A 20,526-nucleotide genomic window follows, 5' to 3' on the forward strand; every position below is an offset into this window, starting at 1 on the left:
GGGAACTCACGTGTCAACATGTCTGAGGAACAATGGAGCTGTGTCCCCCACCTCGGTCAAGTCCAGACCTCCAAAGTAGACCATCTCTCGGGATTTCTTTTTTTTTTTAAGAAAGAAATGGAAAATTTTATTTAAGCCAAATTAGAGGATCATAACCTGGGAAGAGCATCTCAGAAATCTCTGAGAACTGTTCCCGGGATTTCTTGATAAAATGGGAAATGGGTCTTTGTTTTGGGTTATAATAAGACAAGTGACTTATGTAAAACAAAAGTTAGCATCTGCTCTGCACACCGGCTTTAATATTTAGGGATAATTTAAACCCAAGGAAAAGGCAGAGTTATTAATAACAGTTGAGGGGAAGTGTGAAGAGAGAGTATGTAAATCTTCAATTGAAAAAGCTACTGTAGTTAGCATCCAAAATAAGACCATGCTTAGCATGCCGTTCTGCTCATTTGCAAATTAAGAGATGTATTGTTTTAAAAATAATTAAGTCTAATTTTGCATGTTTGGGAGATGGCTCTCCACTGGCTTAAAAATCTTTATTTATTTGTAATGTTCTGAATATAGTTTAATCTCCAGCGCTAAGCTAAGCATTTGCTGCTTTATGTACTCTCAAATGCTCACCGAGGCAAAGCTGGTATCGCTAGAGGAATGATGTCTGGGGGCCTCGGAAGTTATATTTTGGGGTCCTCTGTAGACCCCAGAGCACGGATCTTAGCAACCGCTGAGTCCAGTTTTCTTCATTTTACATGTAAGGAAATGGAGGCTCAGAGAGGTGAAGGGACTTGTCAAAGGCCACACAGCAAATCAGTGGCAGAAATGGGATTAGAATGCAAGCCCCTTCCAGCCTCAGTAGTTGTATTTTCCACTAAGATTGTGTGTTCCACACTTCAGTCACATTTTTAACATATCCATGTACCCTCTATACTATTTTCACTTAATGTTTTTCCCTTTAAATCAATTCACTTTAAAAAATGTAAAGGTGTTTACTTAAAAGGAAATCACTGCACAAGTGTAAATGGAAAATCTTATTACTCAAAAAAATAGAAAATAAATGACAATTAAAACAAGACAAGCAAAATCATGTTATAAAGCTCTAGTAAGGCAACTGTGATTGATACGACAGCAACTCATGTAAAACAAAAGTCGGCATCTGCTCTGCCCATCAGGTTTAGTATTTAGGGATATTTGGGGCTCCTGAGAACTCTGGGCTGAGACTCCCCCTCTCTTTGTTAAAAAGAGGCAATAGCAAGTGTGAGAGTGGCGTACAGAACCTGTGGTACCAACCCGAGACTTCCTCCTTGTCATGCTCAGGATTGGAAGGGAATGGAAAAGGGATGAATTTCTGCCAAGGTGATTATGTACCATGTAAAATCATCTCAAGCACCACCACAGTTCTCACTTTAGATGAATCTGGACTGTGAGAGCTTCTCTCTCTTTCCTTCTTTCTCTCCCCGCTTTGCATTGAGATGAGGCCCAGTAGCAGATGTTGTAATAGGAACAAGGTGGGCACTCAGCCGTTAGCTTGCCACGGTTACCGCGAGACCATGACCATTACCGCGAGACCATGACTATTACCGCGAGACCTCTGGCACGAGAGCCTCAGAGCAGCGGTTAGAGGTCTCCCTCCGCCAACGGTCGTCCTGGCCGGTGGTGGTTCTCGCGCGGTAGAGTGCGGTAAGAGGCAGATGGCGGCCTTCTCCCCGGGGCCCTTCAGGCTCTCCGGCCTCAGGGCTGGCGGGTGAGCTGGGGACCCCGGGAAAGGCTGAGGGCTGTGTCCAGCAGAGCTTCAGAGCCCTCGCCACGGCCGCCCTTTGGCTGGGCTCAGGCCTTGAGGCAGCAGTGGACCTCTCCGCCATCCCCGCCTCTGCAACCTAATGGCGGCGGCAGCGGTCTCCATGGGGCGCAGTCTGTGGGGCCTCAGGAACCGGAGTATACAGACACTGCCATTAAGGTAACAGCTTCAACCAGCTTCAGTCTCTCCGTTCAAATTTCAAAAACTGGTCCAGCTTAGATCAGTTGTCTACCCCTAGGAGGTGGCCAGAGGTCAGGGTTAAGTTGCAGGGACATTGCACATCATTACTTCAGGTCCATCTCTGTGGTTGTGTTGCAGGAAGGGGGACCCCTTGCAGGGCCCGAGAGTGGGCTCTTGTCTAACACTCGGAAATGAATTGTCTGAGGAGACACGTGTGCTGACAAAGCAACAGACTTTATTGGGAAGAGGCGCCCAGGCACAGAGCAGCAGGGTGAGGGAACCCAGGAGAACTGCTCTGCCACGTGGCTCGCAGTCTCGGGTTTAATGGTGATGGGGTTAGTTTCCGGGTCGTCTCTGCCCAATCATTCTGACTCAGGGTCCTTCCTGGTGGTGCGCACATCGCTCAGCCAGGATGGATTCCAGCGAGAAGGATTCTGGGAGGTTGGTAGGACATATGGACTGGCGTCTCCTCCCTCCTTTTGACCTTTCCCGAATTCTTCCACTTGGTGGTAGCTTGTTGGTTCCATGTTCCTCACCGGGACCCCCTGTTGTAAGATAACTCATGCAAGTGGTTACTATCAGGCCTGGCCAGGGTGTGCAGTTTTGGTCAGTGGTTCCTCTAACAGTTGGGGCTATTCTCAGAGAAGGGCAATTGGGGTGAGCTGGGAAATAACCCAGCTGGTATTTGCTACAACATGTATTCCTATTGATCCTATACAAATGACTCTATTCAGTTTAAGTGAAAAGCCTGAGGGCCAGCTGGGTCCTGGGCGCCTGGCTCCCTCAGTGATAACGGCTCGGCAGGATCTGGGGACCTGCCCCTGAGGGCGCCAGCAGCTGAGATCTGTCTCTTCAGCTGGGCCTGGGCACTGGCAGGAAGACTGAGACTGGGTGCTGGACTAATGCTCCTGGGCAGGGTAACCGGCTGGTGTAGGGACCCCCTCCTCTTAGCCAGGGCCTGGACCTCAGAGGGCGAAAGTTGAGCCTCGGGACCTTGCCCTCTCTTGTCAGAACAGAGAATAACTTTTGTTTTGGTGGAGGTTAACAGGAAGATCGTGACCTGATCGTGCCCTGACCTCAAGAACAAAGGGTCTGACACCAAGAAGTTTGTAGCAACTAACCACGCCCCTCCCTTACCTTTCCTATAAAAGGGCTTTGCTTAAAGCTTTCAGGGAGTTCGGGGTTTTTAAGGCATGAGCCACCCATCTCCTTGCATGGCCCTGAAATAAACATTTCTCTGCTCCAAACTCCAACGTTTTGGTATTGTTTGGCCTCACTGGTTTTCAGGCACACAAACTTGCGTTCGGTAACAGTAGATGAGGTATAAGGGGAAGCATCAGGTAGAAGCTTTCAGGAACCTTCTTAAAAAGACAACCATTTGGACCCTTTGCTTTTACTTCTTCATGTTTTCCTTTTTCCTGTTGGTTGGAATTTGGTTGTGATGGCTGGAATTAGGCAGCCATAATGGACAATGAAGTGACCATGAGAGTGGAGTCTAGTGGAGCAACAAGGTGAGCCTGGCCTCTTGAGCCTCTGGATTTAGTGCTTGATTAATTGATTGATTTGTAAAAGAGAAATGAGCTTCCATCTTGTTAAAGTTCCTGTTACGTTGGGTCTTTGCTGTTCATAGTCAAAGTTCATTCTAATACAAAAGGAGAACGAGCAAACTCTGGATTACTAACTAGACGACCTGGATTCTAGTCCCATTTCTCCAATTCGTATTCCATGCAAATTTGGGGGTGAAAAAATAGGCTCTACTTTACAATCCTCAGCTTTCATTTTAAGCTTCCAATGGGCTTCACCCCTTGGGAACTCTCAGTTCTGCTCAGAAGTGCCGGGTATTTCTATTCTGAGGCAGTGATGTGGGCAGGGTACCCAGGGAAGGAGCAGGGTGGGGACTGGTTCCTGCCTGAATCTATCTTAGATGTCACCCTGTTGAGTAGGCGATCGAGGTAAAATTGGGACTCGGGGGTGTGAGAGCATTCTGTGTTAGAGGGATAGCAGTCCTTGATAGCTGCTAAAAGGCATCACACAGGGAGCACGTCTGTCCTTGAACTGCCTTATCTTTTTCCTTCTGAACCACACCAAGCATGTATCCATGAATGCACAAACAGCCCATTCCTCTCTTCCCCTCATAACATCCTCAGCAGCTGCACAGTTGTTATGTATTTTAAATAAAGCATTTAAAACCTCTCAGAATTTAGCAACAATCACCATGGATACTCATCACTGAAATCCTTTGTTACCATGGCAACATTCCACCCTTTAACCCCACCCCCGCCCCACCCCCATCTTGCCTGTTTACCCTGAAACTGACACATTGGTTATGGTGAATGATAGGAAAAAAATTTGAGAGGAACTTCACTTCCAAGGGCATAGAAGCGTGAAATATCTTGCCAGAAAATAGGTATTTTTCCATTATTGTAATAAGTATGTTTCATTCTCCTATTTCATCACGGATAAATGACTACTATTGTGCAGGGGAGAGGAAGATCAGTGATGAATTAAAGCTAAAACGATCCCTTTGTCATATCCTGTAGGTGATTTTTAATAGCTGTTCTTGCTATATTGAAAACGTGGTCAGTAGCCATCCTGGAGTATTAAACCATTGATACCATTTGACCCACTTCTTGCAGTTTTCAAAAACACTCCAAGACAACCCTTTAGAAGGAACAAACAATCTTTCCAAAGCACTCATAGCAGCCTTTATGGAATGGTAAGAAAGGAGAAACAACCCCATGCCTGATGTTCGGGGAGTGGTTCCGCTAAGCAATCAGAGTGTAAAGCAGCGTGATCTTTTGTAGCATTTACGAATGACACATAGGCTGTGGCTGTATGTACATTTGCTGGTTCAGAGAAATAATGTTGAGCAAATGGAGCAAAATACAGTTGATCCCATGATTACAGGCGAGTGCTCTGAGAATGTTTGTATGCTCCCTAAACAACACTGGGGAGAATTTGGAGATTCTGAACTCCCTTTGTGTTAGCGACCTTTTTAAGAAACTGAGCATGCCTTGGACCATCTCCCCAGAAAAATCCCCAGACACACAATATTTTACATATAATTCTAGGAGACTTGTTGGTCCCTTGATGTCCATCAAGGGTCACCCCCCCACACCAAGGTCCGTCACCTCCCGGTTTAGAGCATCATGTTCATTTAGATCAATCATGGCCATTAAGTTATTTAATTCCATTAAAAAGCCAAAACGCAAACTAAAACATGTTTGGAGATTTCGGATATACTACTTATTTGCTGTCTGTTCCCCCCACTAGAATGTAAGATCCATGAAGGCAAGGGTTTTTCAAGGTCCTGTTTACTGTCTGTATCTCCAGTATCTAGGACAGTGTCTGTTCTGGGAATACTACTCAGTATTTCTTGAAATTATTTAACAGTATGTCCAAATGCAAAGTATTATTATTAGAATCATGACTGTATGGGAAGCATCCATGTTATTGCATGTTGTTGTAAACTATTCATCTACATTGCTGTACAGTGTACGATATTCCATTGTGTAAATATACCACAGTTTGTTCATTCATACTACTATTGGTGGGCATTTGGGTTGTTTCCAGTTTCTTTGTTTTGATTTTTTGTTATTATGAACAGCACAACCTTGAACACTCTAGCACATGTCTTTTAGTGAACAAATGAATGCGTTTCTCTTTGGAATATGCCTAGGAATGGAATTGCTAGATTACAGTGTATATGTATATTTAGTCCTAATAGATATTGCCAAACAGTTTTCCAAACTGGTTGTACCAGTTTGCACTCCTGTTCAGGTAACTCTGCATGTCTCTCCATCTCTAAGTCTATTGCATCATTCCATGGCCCTGTATTCCCTGTAAAGCCGCTTGTGGACATAATCACTGCTTTTTCTGACCCCCTCAGTGCAGTGTCTTTCTTTGTTTTGAACAGTTTCATCTTCGCCCATATGATTTAGCTCTTGAGAAAGCTCTTCTTTCTCTCCCAGTTCCCTTGAAATCGATGCTAATGTTTGTTGAATACGTGAGTGACTGATTCAAATCTTCTGGAACAAATCCCAAATGTTTGCTCTCCCATGTTTATTTTTGGACCATGTGTTAAGAAGAAAACTCTGAGCCATTTGAAAATACTGAATTAAAAGCACATTGCCAGCTGAAAATGACCGCATTGCTCTGACACTCAGATTATGCCATAATTGCTGCCAATCAGGAAAAAGATCTGCCCCTGGTATAGTAGGACCAAAGGTAATTTCTGGAATCTGCTTCCAGAATGGGGTTGGGATGTCACATGGAATTCCAGTAACCTGCCAAGGTGAGCTGTGAGGTTTGTTTCTATTATCTGTTATTTCCCAGAGATTAAATGTTTCACTCATTGTGGGCCACAGCAGGCTTTGATCTTGTCTTCAAAGAACATGGGAGTGGGAGGAAAAACACAGAACCATACCGAGTGCCTAGCATAGGGAAGGCCCCAGGTTAGATGCAGTCTCCTTAATTTAATCCAATTCCACAATAATACCAACATTCTCTTCTCCAGTTCCCTCTCAGAGAATAGCATCTTCATTCACCTAGTTGACAAAGCCAGAAACTTAGGAGCTATCCTTGATGGCCCTCTCTCTCTCTTCCCCATATCCAATCCATCACCAAACCCTGCAGTTCCTACTTCTGAATATATCTCAAACCTTCCCACTCTCTCCACCCCCACTGCCACCATCCTGGTCCAAACTATGGCCATCTCCTGCTGGAACCACTGCCAGCAGGATCCGAGCTGCACTTGTGCTTCCACTCCTGTCGCCTACAGCCTCTTCTCCTCCCAAAGACCAGAGTGAGCTTTGAAACTCACTCTGCTTAAAATCCTTCAGTGAGTCCCTGTAGCAGATGTTGTGGGTGCCCTGGTCATATCCGCTTGGCACACTCCATTTTTGGGCATGCAGACCTGAGAGCTTCGAACAGCCGCACCTAAGATTCGTAGGCGAGGGCTTCTTCTGGCTATTTACAGGGCAGGCTAGAAGTGCCAGGAGTTAGCACCCCTCCCTTCTCCTGGAGCATGTATCAACCCACAACTGGTGATAGTTGGGGGATAATAAGATCCCAGATCCCTTGCTCCTTGGTTGAGGATACATTGAGTGGGGATTTGAGCTCTGTTACCCCAATGGCAGTCTGCTCAGTGATGCACTTTTATTTGCTTCCTTCCATTGCCTTCCCCTCTCCTCTACCAGTGCTTCCTGAGGCCACCTCCCCAAATAATTTATTTGCACTCACATTTTTGTGTCAGGGTCAGCTGTTGGAGGAGGTCATTGAGAGGACGTGACCACTGGTTGGTGGTCCCAGGCAATCAGAGGCTCCTCACCCCCTTCCCCGACCTTGCAGTGTACATTCTGCCCACTGTTCCTGCAGTGAGAGCCATTCTCAAGGACAGCCCAGCCTTGAGAGAGTAGGTGTGATTGAGACCGCCTGGACAGTATATATAACTGAGCCCAGTTGTGGACTCTATATAAACGTTTCAGACTCTGGCAGGCAGGTGTGGAGATCTCCCCCAAGACATGCCTCGGAAGTAAGTTCCCTTGCTTGTTAAAACTGCCACCTACCAGCCTGAATGCTGTGTCCTCCCAAAATTTGTATGTTGAAATCCTAATCCAAGATGTGACGGTATTTGGAGGTGGGGCCTTTGGGAGGTGATTAGGTTAGTGGGGCCCTCGTGACAGGATTAGTGTCCTTATAAGGAGAGGGAGAGATAAGAGGTCTCTCTCCTTGCACACACCCAGGAAAGGCCATGGGAGGACAGAAGCAGGGAGAGGGTCCTCATCAAGAACTCCACCATGCTGGCACCCTGAACTCAGACTTCCAGCCTCCAGCACTGTGAGAAATAAGCATTTGTTGTTTAAGCAGCCTAGTCTATGGTATTCTGTTTGAGCAGGAATTCAAAAGGCATGGATTTGTCCTCCAAGGAACTCACAGTCCTGTTCACCTCCAAGGACTAAGATAAGGGCTGTAAAAAGACCTGCAAACACCCAGTTGTTCACTAACTTACGACTGGATCAAGAGAAAGTGTTATCTATCCATACAATGGAATATTATTCAGCCATAACAAGGAATGAAATATTGATTTGTGCTACAACATGGATGCATCTTGAAAACATGCTAAGTGAAAGAAGTCAGTCATGAAAGACCACATATTGTATGATCCCATTTATGTGAGATGTCCAGAATAGGCAAATCCATCAAGACAGAAGGTAGATGAGTGGTTGCTAGGGGCTAGGAGGAGAAAAAGGAATGGAGAGTGCGTGCTCACTGGGTAGAGGTTTCCTTTTGGGGTGATGAAAGAGTTTTGGAACTAGATAGTGGAGATGGTTGCACAACATTGTGAACGTCATTGACTTGAACCCTTTAAAATGGTTAATTTTATGCTAGATGAATTTTATTAAAAAAAAAAAAAGGCCTGTGAAGAGAAGAATGATCCCTCATGGGGATTATTCCAGCTAATGCCAGAGACCTTTCCTGCTGGTGCCTAGTTCCATGTCTCATGAGGGGCCGCTGTGTTGCCCAGTTCCGGGGACGCCATTTACATGGTATTTATTCTACACGAGTGGCACCCCTTAGAGTTGTGAGACGTGGCAGCTCCGCTTTTGCGGTCAGAAATGGATCTGATGCGCTGGAGTCCCCAAGCCTGTGGCTTTCTTCTCTCGCCAAAAGGCTCAGGAGCACAGCTCTGATGATCCTGACTCCAATTAGGAAAGCAGCGTTAGAGACTGGAGCACAGGTGCCTGTATGTGGCTGGTGAGAGTCCCCAGGCAACCCCGGAAGGATGGCTTCTTCGCTCCCTACAGAATCTCTATCCCAGGGTTGTCGGGCTGGTTCAAAGGGCAGAGTGAGGAGTGCTTGGTAATTGCATTGAGCCAGGGAGCTTGCTTCCCAGTTACTGGGCATTTGAATTTATTTGATGTGGGAAAAGTGTCTGCACTGCTGGACTGCCTCTAAGCTGCAGTGGGAACAGAGAGAGCACAGGCTCCGCCCTAAGATGGACTGGAAGCCAACCAGAGACACCCCTCTGTTTCTCTTGGTGTTAGCCATTCCCTCCTGGGCACAGCGGGGCCAGACGGGCACTTCAGATTAATCACTCTTGGGACTTCCCTGGTGGCGCAGTGGTAAAGAATCCGCCTGCCAATGCAGGGGACACGGATTTGAGCCCTGTTCCGAGAAGAAGCCTGTGTGTCACAACTACTGAGCCTGCGCTCTAGAGCCCACAAGCCACAACTACCGAGCCCGTGTGCCACAACTACTGAGGCCTGCACACCTAGAGCCCGTGCTCTGCAACAAGAGAAGCCACCGCAATGAGAAGCCCGTGCACTGCAACAAAGAGTAGCCCCTGCTGGCCACAACTAGAGAAAGCCCACGCGCAGCAATGGAGACCCAGTGCAGCCAAATATAAATAACTAAAATAAATAAATTTATTAAAAAAAATCACTCGTATCAAACTGTCATTGATGTGTGATAATGCTAAAAAGAATCAGCTTTATGGAGGTGTGATTTCCGTGTAACAGTGCACCCATTTTAAGTGGACAGTTTGATATATATATATTTTTTTATTAATTAATTTATTTATTTTTGGCTGTGTTGGGTCTTCATTTCTGTGCGAGGGCTTTCTCTAGTCGTGGCGAGCGGGGGCCACTCTTCATCGTGGTGCACGGGCCTCTCACTGTCGCAGCCTCTCTTGTTGCGGAGCACAGGCTCCAGACGCGCAGCAGGTTCAGTAGTTGTGGCTCATGGGCCTAGTTGCTCCGTGGCATGTGGGATCTTCCCAGACCAGGGCTCGAACCCGTGTCCCCTGCATTGGCAGGCAGATTCTCAACCACTGTGCCACCAGGGAAGCCCGTTTGATATGTTTTGACAGATAGCTACATCTGTATAACCACCACTACAGTAAAGATACAGAACCTTTCCATCACCCCAGAAACTTTCCTTATATCCCTTTGCCCTTAATCACCACCCCGTCAGTCCCTGAAAACCATTGACTGATCTGCTATCTATCACGACAGATCCCTAGAATTTGATATAAATGAAATCATACAATATGTAACATTTTCTATCTGGCTTCTTTTGTTCAGCATAATGTTTTTGATATTCATCCACATTGTTGAGTGTATCAGTGGCTCATTCCCTTTTCATCACTAAAAAGTATTCCATTATGTGGAAATGCCAGAATTTGTTTATCTATGCATATATTGATGGGCATTTGGGTCACTTCTAGTTTGGGGCTATTATGAATTGCACTGATATGTGGAAATCTTTGTATAAGCATATGCTTTCAATTCTTTTGGGTAGATGCCCAGGAGTGGAACTACTGGGTCGTTTGATAAGTGTATGCTGAGCTTTATAAGAAATTGCCAAACTCTTTTCCAGAGTTATTGTATCATTTAGCATTCCCATCAGCAGTTCATGAATGTTCCAGTTGCTCCATATCCTCACAAACACTTAGTATTGTCAGTCTTATTAGTTTTAGCCCATCTGGCAGGTGTATAGTGGTTATCTCATTGAGGTTTTAATTTGCATTTCCCTAATGATTAATGCTGTTGAACACCTTTTCATGCACTTATTGGCCATTTATATACGTTTCTTTTTGAACTGTCAAATATTTTGTTCACATTTTAATTGGGTTATTTGCATAATATTGAATTATAAGATGATATATTCCAAAGGCAAGGGATAAAGTTATTCAAGATTCTCAGTGTGATGGGAGGGGTTCCTAGCATCCCTTTCTCTCTGGGGTCTGGCCAGGATAACTGAGAAGGGAGCCTTTGGTAATGTAACTTAAGGTGGAGAAAGAGAGATTAAAAGCATAAATCTCTGTAGCATAAAGCACTCAGGACGAGGTTAACCTCAAACTTTAGTATTCATGAGAATCACCTGAGGACATGTTAACCATAGATTCCCTGGGAGCCTCACCCCAAGTGTTTGACTCAGTAGCTCTAGGGAAGAGCCCAGGAATCTGCATTTCTAACAAGCTCCCATGTGATGCTGATGCTGCTGGTCTGGGGACCACACTTTCAGTTACACCTTAAAGATGCTTGAGGGTGAAGGTAGACCACAGTGAGGACCTCTTACTCCTCCCTTTTTTTCCAATTTGTAGTCTCTGAAGCCCTTCCCTCCTCCTCTGTCCAACCACCCATCCCACACTGCAGAGTAATTGGACAGAATGGAATGATTGACAGCCCACATTGTCAACCTATAGAGGATCAAAGTGGTCCAAGGCCTAAGGAGAAGAGCTTTCCAACTGACCTCATAGGGGTAGACACACCTTAAGGAGTGCCCTAAAAGTCAAGAACAGAAGGCATAAACTAGCTGAATCTGGCCTGGATATGTGTCTCTTTTTTGGGGGAAGGGGGTTGCCTCCACTGTGTTTAAGATTCTTCTGAATTAGTTATCAACATGCACAAATGACAGTAAATATAGGATCATTTTTTTTTAAATAAATTTATTTATTTATTTTTGGCTGTGTTGGGTCTTCGTTTCTGTGCAAGGGCTTTCTCCAATTGCCGTGAGCGGGGGCCACTCTTCATCGCGGTGCGCGGGCCTTTCACTGTCGCGGCCTCTCTTGTTGCGGAGCACAGGCTCCAGACGCGCAGGCTCAGTAGTTGTGGCTCACGGGCGTAGCTGCTCCGCGGCATGTGGGATCTTCCCGGACCAGGGCACAAACCCGTGTCCCCTGCATTGGCAGGTGGATTCCTAACCACTGCGCCACCAGGGAAGCCCATAGGATCATTTTTTTAGGGCCAGTGGTTGCAACCAAACTCTAAAACTTTCATGTGAAAGATAAAATTATGCTTATTAAAAAATCTCTTAGTGACTTTGGTGTTTAATTTTAAGATCTATAAATATATTTGGGGGCAGTGATACCTGGAGAGACACCAAGAGCCTGCTAGGAGGAGTGGGAGTGTATATAGATAGGCTGGTATGTGCACAGCACATATTTTTTCTTATATGTGTGTTTATTGAGCTAAAAGACCACACAACCCTAATTGAAAACTTAACAGGAAAGACACTCTGATTTTGAAAATTTATAAACTACAGAGTAAAATATAAATAAAGAAACCAAAAAAAAAAAAAAAAAAGGAAAGAACACTTATGGTTGCCAGTAATTAGGGATGGATGAAATAAGAAATATTTTCGTTCTTAGTTAAACCTTTAGAAATTTTCCAAAGTGCTTAAATGAGAAAGAAAAAGGAGGTGGAGTGAGTGTGGGAAAGGGCACTGCCAATTCAGATGAAGGTAAAAATTTAAATTCTTATTAAACAATCCCCCAAAACTGGCGTTCAAGCAGGCTGTTAATAAAAATGCTCCTTTCAAAAAGATGGTTTGGTGTAAAGCACTTTTTCCCCTTTATGCTTCCCCTTACCCCTCAGGCATCTGGGATATGAAAACTGGGTTCTAATTTCAGTTTTTCTGTTTATTAGCTGTGTGACCTTGGACGATTCACTAGACTTTTCTGATCCTCAGTTTCCTGGGATAGTGAAAATTACTTCTTGGGGAAACTGGAGAAAACTCAGCATTAGACCTTAGGCGGAACTCAAAAGATCCACAGGCTCCAAGAAGACCTTGTAAATGAGCGAAGTGGGCCTAGTGGAAACTGACCAGTCAGAAGAAACACCTGTTTAAAGGACCCACAGTTCCTGAGCTTCCTGCCTCCAGGAAAGTGGGCTTAGTTAGTATGGCCTAAACTTTCTGTTTATCAAAGAGGTACTGAAAATCCCCATATTTATGTGCTCTCTCAGTTTTAAGTGTTGGCAATTAATTCACTTAAAACACTGACTAAACCAAACAGAACATATTCTGCAGGCCACCCTTGGCCACAGTCTTCTGGTTTACATCACTTGCCTTAAACAGGAAGAGAATGAGATGATTTCCACACTGGCAAGATGTTCTTTTCCATTCCACCTTTGGGGATGGGTGTCTTGCTGAATGCAAGCGGGCAATAATAATAGCTGCCATGATTGAGTGCCTACTGTGTGCCAGACACTTTTCTAAGCCTGTTACATAAAACAATGCATTTAATACTTCCAACATCAACTCTATTTCATTTGGTCAAAGAGGTTAAATAAACTGGCTGAAAGTCCACTTTAGGTACTGTATAAGTCACTGATTAAAAATCTTGCTCATTCCAGCCAGCAGTTCCTTTTGAGACTAGAGATGACAGTTGAACCCCCCCCCCCCCGCCCCCCCCCCCGCCACCTCTGTCCAACCCCACCTTTCCTGATTTTCCCTTTGAGGACCCTTAGGAGGGGAGGAAAGTGCTCCTAGTAGAGGGACAGCAAGTGGCGATCCCCCCCTTCTGCCAGGGGCCGAAGACCACTGTGTATTTGGGGATCAGGAAAATGAGTGAATGACTGAATGGAAGAGGGAGGAGTAGGTGAATGGGTTCTGCCAGCCGAGAAACCCAACTGCAGAGACAACTTTTCTTGCACAGGCGGTGGTGGAGGGGGAGGGAGGTGGTCTCGATCTTTGAGCTTACCCTTTATGAGCTTCCCCTCGTCCACTGCTCCCACATCTAAGGTCAGAGCACGCACGCGGGTGTGTACGTGGGGGGGGGGCGGGGGAGGGAGTTGGTGATCGAGGGTCACGCGCAGGTGGCTCTGCCGCGGTGGTGGTGGCGGTCGCAGAGGCGACAAGGCTGGAGGCGGAGGACAAGGGACGGCGGGCCCACAGTCGCTGCGGGCGGGTAAGGTGGGCAGGGCGGGGGCTGCGGGAAGGGGGGCGGGCCACCGCAGGCCCTGCCTCCCGGAGCTGCAGCCCGCGCTGGGTCGGAGGTCGTGGGGGCGTTATCTGGGGGCGGGAAGCGGGGGGACGCAGGACGATTCCCCGGGGAATAGGGCTGCTGTAGCTGGAGGATGCGCTAAAACTGAGGGTTGGGGCGACGACGGAATTGGACGGCGGGGAGAAGGCTCAGGACTGGCGGGACCCGACCGTAATTTGGGGGGCGGGTCCCTGAAAGGGTGTGCTAGTGGCAGCGCCCAGGCGCGGAAAACAGGTGGTCGCCAGCGCGAGCGGTGCCTGGGGCGCAGCGGCGGTGCCTCTAGTGGTGTCACTCTTTCCCAGATGGGCAGGGGGTTAACACCTGGTCCGGGTAGCCACGCGTGTTGGATGTGAGCCTTCTTCAGCGGTCCTAGGGGTTGCCTGGCATCAGCCGGGATACCTCTCCCTCCTTAGGCCTTGGTCAGGGGTCTTTCTAAGGGATAGGGAGAGGGGAGATGCAGAAAGTGCTGATATCTGGACGCTTAAGAGACAGTGGGCATCTGCCCGTGTGTATCAGATTTTTACCCCCATCTTCACTTCTTACCCCAGGGATGGTGGTTTTCATAGTAAGAGGGGTGCTTCCTGGCCTTGCCCATTGACAGTGTTCTTTTAATTTCACCTTATAAACCAGGGATTGCAAACTTGGGTGCATACAAGGACCAGGAGATAAATAATGATCCCAACCCTTATTTGGTCCCAGCTGGGAACCAGGCACTGTCTGGAGAGCTTTACACATATTCATTTACTTAATTCTCACTGTATGTCACTCCCATTTCACAGATAGGAAAACTGCTGAAAGTCACTTGACCACAATCACATGGGTAGGAAGTACCAAGTCAGGACCGGATGGGCAGGATGGGTCCAGATTCCAGGCTCTTAACCACTGTGCTGTGCTGAGCCAATGGACTGTGGGGCCAACTGGAGCCCCATCAGAGAGCCTCACGTTGCCAGGCAGGATTACGGGCCCAGAGTGGCCAGATCATCTGATTTCTTGAGAAGCTAGAACTTGGGACAGTTACGTAAAATCACCTTTATATTTTGACAATTAATTTAAACTTAAAAACACGTTTTATAATGAAAAATTTCAAACATACACAAAAATAAACTGGTATAGTAACATTTTTTAATTTTTAAAAATACTGTATGAGCCAAATAAAACATGTTCAATGGCCACTTCTGTCCTAAACACTTCCAGCTGTTCACTGCTCTGATTTGAACCCTGTCTATTCAAAGTGTGGTCCTGGTCTAGGAGCATTAGCATCAGCATCTCTTGGGAGCTGGTTATAAATGCTGAATCCCAGGCGCCACCCCAGACCTACTGAATTAGACTCTGGATTTTAATGAGATCCCTAGCTGATCCATATACATACTAAAGTTTGAGAAGCGCACTGCTCTGTCTAGGCCTTTTTGCCTGGACAAGTTATATTAGCCTCCTTCCTGATAGGTCTTCTTGTCTCCAGGTTCACAATCTTCTTTTGATGTTATAGTTGCATTTCTTGCCTTTAACACCCTAAAGCTCAGGTCTGGCCCCAGATAATTCAGTGGAGGAAGCATTTTCTTTAGGAAGGTTTGGTTACATTACATAATAGAACTGGCAGTGTTCACACCGGTCTTACCCTCTTCAGGACCCTGAGCAGTTACTTCTTGTAAATCTTACAGAATTGTTTTGAAGATGAAATGAGGTAATATAAGTAAGAGTATTTGCATATATTTTTATTAGTCAGGACTTTTTCAGTTAAAGATAACTTAAACCTGCTTAGGCAAAACAAACAAACAGGGACTTTACAGCTTGAAGGCTCAGAAAATACTAAGGGGGAAGATTTTCGGTATAACTTGATCTAGGAGCTCAAGCAGTGTAATTGGAACTTGATCTCTCTCTCAGGAAGCAATAGGGAAGTGGGGGGGTGAGGGTCTAACCTGGGCCAAATAGCTTGAGATTGGGAACATAGTGGTGTTTACCAAAAAAAGAGGGAATAAACATTTGTTAGGAAAGATCAGAAAGATTATGTAGTTGGAAACCATATTTGTTATCAGTCTCTGGGTTTTTGTCTGATCTCTCCTACTAGACTTCAAGTTCCTTGAGAACTGTGGCTGTATCTTCCTCATCTTTGCATCCCCACAAGTCAGGCATACTGCATTTCACATAATGATGCTCTGGAAGTACTGAATCAAATGTAATTGACTCAAGTAAAGTAGAGATTCAGTCTCTTAGGCACTAGCCTCAGGCAAGGAATCGCTCTCTCCCTTTCGGTTGCAGTGGAAGTCACTGTTCTCAAGCTTGTAGTATAAAGAACATCACAGACTCTGGCTTGGTCGCCTTTGTTTTTCTCACTGCCACCCCTCAGTTCAAAGTCATTTTGTCCCTTTGCAAGTGCCAAGCAGTTAGGAAAATGGGCCCAGCATGAGATGATTTCAAACTGCACAGCATTTTATTATGGAAAGGTAACAGGGTTTTTCTCAGCGTGACCCCAGCAATAGTGGTTGTCTGTGATTGTTACCTCAGAGCTAGGGAGGAAAACAAAAGCTTTCAAATGTATGTGTCAATCAAAGGGAGCTACTGATTCCCCATTTTCTTGGAGGCCAAGATTCTTTTGACAGGCAAAATTATGATTGCCAGCAGCTAACAGTTTGTCTTAGAAAAGCAAAAACCAAACCAAAAAACCCCCACAAAAAACAAAAAACAACCCACCAATCCAAAAATAAAACAAAAGACTCCAAAATCAAACAAACAAAAACCAGCCAATGCAAACTAAATTAACAACAAAAATAGAATGCAGAGAAATCTGGGAAGGTCTACAGAAGTCTTTTAGAGGGAGAATGCTTGGAACTGGATTTCTGTTCTTTTGGTCCAACCTGAATGGGAGAGAGAGTGAGGAGTATAGACATTGTCTGAGTGGGACTCAGAAATATGTCTCCTATAAATTCCATCATTAGGGATTTTGATGGGTTCAATAAGCTCCTATTAAAAAAAACAACAAAAAAACACAAAAGCATGAAAACATATCAGCCACTCACATTTTAGTCTGAACTAGCCACTTTCTGACAGGAGTTGCACACTCGACTGCTTACAGGGTTCAGGCATGAAATGTCAACAATTGAAGCAGGCTGGGCCAGAAAAATACAAGAGTGGTAGGATGTGGTGAGTTGGAGAACATATGCTCCATCTGTAGGTGTTACCGAGTCCAAGCTCATACTGCTCCCTGCACGATAGGCCAATAAATCGAGAGATGAGTTGTTGGGGCAAGGAATAGAGACTTTATTCGGAAAGCCAGCAGACCGAGAAGATGGTGGTCTAGTGTCCCAAAGAACCATCTTAAATCACAGAAGGAAAGGGGAGAGAGAGTGTACTTCAGAGTTCTCAGAAGACTTTGTTCCCTAAGGGAATTACTTGACAATAAAATTCTTCCTAGGGAAAAAACCAAAAACCAAAAAACAAAACCCATCTTTCCTGAGTTAGAATTCAGGCTTCTTTTATGCTAAAAGAGGGTGTGGCTGGTTGCTGCAAACTTCTTGGTGTGGGAATCCTTTGTTCTTCCAGCTGTCCGATTAGGTCAGGTCACCATATTCCTGTAAACCTCCAACAAGACCAATGTTATTCTCTGTTCTGCAACTTTTTATCTCCATTTGAAGGAAAATTGTTACACCTTTAAAGGTCAGAGCCTTGAGAATGGCCTATCCTGTATTTCAGGCTCTAGGCAGCATTCTTAATTAGTAGCAAAAGCAATAGAATACAAAGGTTAAAGTAAAAGATATAGATCCAGTATTGAGTCAGATTTGGTCTTCTGTATTGCACAGGGAGCAGCTGCAACTCAGCTCTGGGCAATCATTACCACGAGGCATTACAGCGTTAGTGTTACTGTATTTTGGGGGACAGAAGTTGGAAACCTAGATTTTTTCATGAAATCTTTCAATTTTTAAAAATATAAAAAAATTTACCTTGTTTATTTACTGGTTTCTAACGTTTCATCATAGCTTCCTTTGATAATCTGACCAAAGCCATAGAACCTGGGAAATTCACACATACTTTATTTTGTATACAATTTCATAGAGGGTCTCTTTCTATTACACTGTGTAGTTCAAGGTCAGCACTGACTCCTAATTCTCAGAATTAGACTGTGGGTACCCAGATCCTTTGAACTGCATGGATTGCTCTCCCGGATGCCTCCTCACTGACATCCTCCCCTCACCCTCCCAATTCCATTCTCTTTCCGTTTGAAAAACTCCTCTCCTTCCCTTTCATCTTTCTTCTTATATTTAAAAAAATTCCAGTAAAGTCATTACTTTTAATTTTTATGATTTAATTGTATTGACATAATACATATACATAGTTTAAAAGTCAGATTATAACATATTTATAACAAAATATTAGTTTCCTACTTCTCTCCTAGTCCATCCCTTGAGGCAACTATTTTCAACTCCCCTAGCTGTTTCTTTTTTATATTTTTAAGATGTTATTTTTCTTTTTAAAAGCTAAAACTAAAACTTCACCATAAATGGGAACCAATACAATTTATCCCTCAGTTTTGCTTTAAGACTTTGCGTTCTTGTTTTCCTTTTCTAAACAATTAAAAATAATCTTTTCCTACTAGGTGTCCAAACCCCAGCTGTTTCTTTTTTTTCTTTTTTATTTATTTATTTATTTATTTATTTATTTATTTAGGCTGTGTTGGGTCTTCGTTTCTGTGCGAGGGCTCTCTCCAGTTGCGGCGAGCGGGGGCCACTCCTCATCGCGGTGCGCTGGCCTCTCACCATCACGGCCTCTCCCGTTGCAGAGCACAGGCTCCAGACGCGCAGGCTCAGTAGTTGTGGCTCACGGGCCCAGTTGCTCCGCGGCATGTGGGATCTTCCCAGACCAGGGCTCGAACCCGCGTCCCCCGCATTGGCAGGCAGACTCTCAACCACTGCGCCACCAGGGAAGCCCCCCCAGCTGTTTCTTACAGCATTTTCCCATCTTCATAGTTCTAATCTTGATTTTTTAAAAAATTAATTAATTAATTTTATTTAATTTATTTTTGGCTGCATTGGGTCTTTGTTGCTGCATGCGGGCTTTTCTCTAGTTGTGGTGAGCGGGCTTTTCTCTGGTTGTGGTGAGCGGGCTTATTGCTGTGGCTTCTCTTGTTGCAGAGCATGGGCTCTAGGCACACAGACTTCAGTAGCTGTGGCACGCGGGCTCAGTAGTTGTAGGCTCACAGGCTCTAGAGCGCAGGCTCAGTAGTTGTGGAGCATGGGCTTAGTTGCTCCACGGCATGTGGGATCTTCCCAGACCAGGGCTCAAACCTGTGTCCCCTGCATTGGCAGGTGGATTCTTAACCACTGCGCCATGAGGGAAACCCTCTAATCTTGATTTTAACGTATGTTTCTAGTTATTTTGTTCACTCTCTCACTCAGTAATTAAGTAATTTATTAATTAAATATATGTACAAAAGAATGCCTACTATGGGCCAAGGGCTCTGCTGGGTGCTGGGGATGGAGGGATGAGCAAAAAACAGATGCAATCCCTCCTTTATGGAATTTTTCACTAGCAGAGGTTTTGTGATTAATCAAACAATCACACAAAAATATGTGAAATTGCAACTGCAGTTAGTGAACCCAGGAAAGGTACATCATACTCCGAGAGAGCATAATAGAGGAATTTGACCTGGTCAAGGAAATGAGAGAAGGTTCCCCTGAAGAAAAAGACAATTGAACTGATATCTAAAAAGTGAGCAGACTTAGAAGAGGGGACAGAGGAAAAGGAAAAGCATTTGGGTAGAGGGAACAGCATATGCAAAGCCCTGCTGAGGAAGGGAGCATGGGGGATTTCAGAAACCATTTCTTTGGCCACTTGGAACTACATTCTTTAACGAAATGAACCTTCACAGCAGAGACTTGGAAGAGAGGCACTGTGGTGAAGAGCTGGGAAATGGGTCCAAATCTTGTCTCTCCGAACCATTAGCAGTGTGCTCTTAGACAAAACACAACTTCTCTGAGCTACAATTATCTTACCTAAAAAATACTGTTACTAAAATGCAAAGAGTTTTGTGGTGAGCATGAAATGACATAATTCTTGTAAAGTTTTGCCCAATGCCTGCCACACAATCAGTGGTCAAAAAATGCTTGCTGGGACTTCCCTGGTGGTCCAGTAGGTAAAACTCTGCACTCCCAATGCAGGGGGCCTGGGTTCGATCCCTGGTCGGGGAACTAGATCCCACGTGCATGCCACAACTGAGTCTGCATGCTGCAACTAGGAAGCCCGCATGCTGCAACTAAGAGTCCGCATGCTGCAACGAAGATCCCATGTGCCACAACTAAAACCTGGTGCAGCCAAAATAAATAAATAAATATTAAAAAATGCTTGCTGATATTATCATTATCCTTTTTTTCTTTACTGTATAAATTATCAGCTGATAGAGCAAATCTAGGCCAAATCCCATGGTTGTGAAGACCAATGAAGTCTGGGGGACAAAAAAGCTTTGGTTTGCACTGATGACCGTATGTGATGCCTTCAGATCACACTGAAGAGAGAACACATGGGTTTTGAAAGTCACCCTGAGCCTGGCATTTCCCTGGTCTGCAGCCATTAGCCCTTATAAAATGAAGGCTTCAGAGCTGTGTGAAACTTCACTCTTATTCCCTGTTAGCACTGTCTGGGCAGGAGGCAGAAGATGGATGCTTTGGGGACCAGCTTGCCTAGAAAGCACCAGAAGACTCTGCCTCCACCTCCAAGGCTCAGAATCCTGGGAGTCTAACCTTCTGCCAGAGAGCTGTGTTGGTCATTCTCTCCCTGTCTTGCCTGGGATCCTAAC

Source organism: Balaenoptera acutorostrata, chromosome 13 (assembly GCF_949987535.1).
Source record: "Balaenoptera acutorostrata chromosome 13, mBalAcu1.1, whole genome shotgun sequence".
Lineage (NCBI taxonomy): Eukaryota > Metazoa > Chordata > Mammalia > Artiodactyla > Balaenopteridae > Balaenoptera > Balaenoptera acutorostrata.